Source organism: Montipora capricornis, unplaced genomic scaffold (assembly GCF_036669925.1).
Source record: "Montipora capricornis isolate CH-2021 unplaced genomic scaffold, ASM3666992v2 scaffold_419, whole genome shotgun sequence".
In the NCBI taxonomy this organism is placed as follows: Eukaryota; Metazoa; Cnidaria; class Anthozoa; order Scleractinia; family Acroporidae; genus Montipora; species Montipora capricornis.
Window position 1 is genome coordinate 50,001 of NW_027180150.1, and position 2,170 is coordinate 52,170.

The following is a 2,170-nucleotide window of genomic DNA, read 5'->3' on the forward strand; positions in this document are numbered from 1 at the left end:
GACAAAACATTGTTTTGGTTGTGCTAGCGTGACTGGAATTGTCAAGAATGTTCTCGGAATGTTGCTCCTTTGTCAAGAACGTTCTTGGAACGTTGCTCCTTTGCAACCTCGCCTTTTTGTTGCGCGCTGGCCAAACAACACTGCATTGTTAGAGCAAAAAAAAAGTACAATGCAAAACTAAGTTAGAACATGGTATAGCTTGTGTTTTACTTTTTAGAATTTAATCAAAGTGGTGCTTTCATCACGAAATCTTGGTTGCGTACAAGTAAAATGTTAAAAAATAGAAACAATTGCTAAAAAATTCAAAATTTTCTGGTCACTTCAAGTACGCATGTGCGTATATGCGTATAGGACGCTACGCGCCTGAAGAGAACTGGTCGAATTTCTCTACCTCATGCCCGTCTATTCTGATTTGGCAGTTCCTTTTACATCCAATGCTCATCCATTTGGTCTTTTTTGTATTGATCTTAAGTCCAACTTTACCCGCATTGTTCTTTAATCTAGTTGTTTTCTCGCTTAGCTGAGATCCAGAGCTAGATAAAAAGCAGATGTCATCCGCATAGTCCATGCCTTCTAATACAGCTGTCAATTTCCATCTAATCCCAGTACGTTGGTGACTTGTTTCTTTCATCACCCAGTCTAGGGCGATCAAAAACAATAAAGGTGACACCATGCATCCTTGCTTAACCCCGGTTTCCATGGCAAACCATGGTGTAAGATTGCCTTCATGGAGAACGCTACCTGTAAATCTTTGTACAAAGCTTGTATCATTCTGATGATCTTTTGTGGGATGCCATAAGGCTTAAAGAGTTCCCATAGGGTGTCCCAATGCACACTGTCGAAAGCTTTGTTGAAGTCAATAAAATTCAGGTGCAGGGATGCCTGCCATTCCATGCATTGTTCTGTTATATTCCTCAAAGTGAAAATCTGTTGGTACACGACCTTCCTTTACGAAAGCCCGCCTGTTCCTTCCGCAACTGCTTGTCCATTGCATGCTGAATTCTTGTCAGGATGATTGTGGTAAACACCTTAGACACCACCGATAGAAGAGTAATTCCCCTCCGCCCAATGCTAAACAAAAATTACAAGATAAATATTCAGATGTAATTGTTGATTGGGAAAAAGTTTACTTCTTAACCATTAGCCATTGGAATCACAACGTAGGGAATTTCAATACAAAATATTAAATTGTATTGTTTACATCAATGAAAGGCTATTTCGGTTAGGCTTAACCAACTCTCCTTGTTGTACCTTTTGCAAAGTAGACACAGAATCAACTGCGCATTTACTCTTTTCCTGCCGAGTATCTATGGAGTTTTGGCAACGGGTTGTGATCTGGTTAAGGGATAATGGAATTCACATTAGTGCATTAAAAGAGAGTCATTTGATATTTGGAAAATTTGACATTACTGCTGATTTCACTCTGATTAATCACATTTTACTTTTGGGAAAATTTAACCTTTACTGGAGTTGATGCCAAAAAACAGTTTTACCCAACTTGTCATGTTTTATACCAAGGACAAGACGTGTCTATAATGTTGAGCTCTATATTGCGAGGGAAAACAACAAATTATTACAGCACCTGAAGAAATGGGAGAAATTAATCCTTCTTTTCCAACAGTAATACAGGATGACCCTAATTGTGGCTGTATGTGTTGCCGACATTGCCGACATTTTTTTGTTGTAGCTGTGATTTTCTTATTTATTTATTTTAATGTAGTATTGATTTAATTGTAATGTCATCATTGTATTCTTTATTTAATAATCAATAAAAAACTAACAAATTATAATTTTAAAAAAGAAACACCAAAATGCTAAAACCTTTTATTTTCACTAATCCTACAGGGAGTAAGAATAAAAAACCAGGGAGCTCCGCTTTTAGGCTTGGCTAAATCTATATGTTCAGCATACATTAATAAACCAAGTATAGATAAAAAAATTCACAAAATAAATCCCATATCATGCAAAGGCTAGATAACCTGTAATCGCAGCATTCTCTTTTACTTAAGAAACAATGGCAAACAGTAAGAAGGGATGTATCCATGACCAGAATGATACAGGTGGAATGGAAAGGGATTCCATTGATTCAGCAATTCCCATCTTGGAAACAGAGGATTTATGCACCAATGGAGAAGGGATAAATTGCATGGGTTCAAACGATGCATTTAAT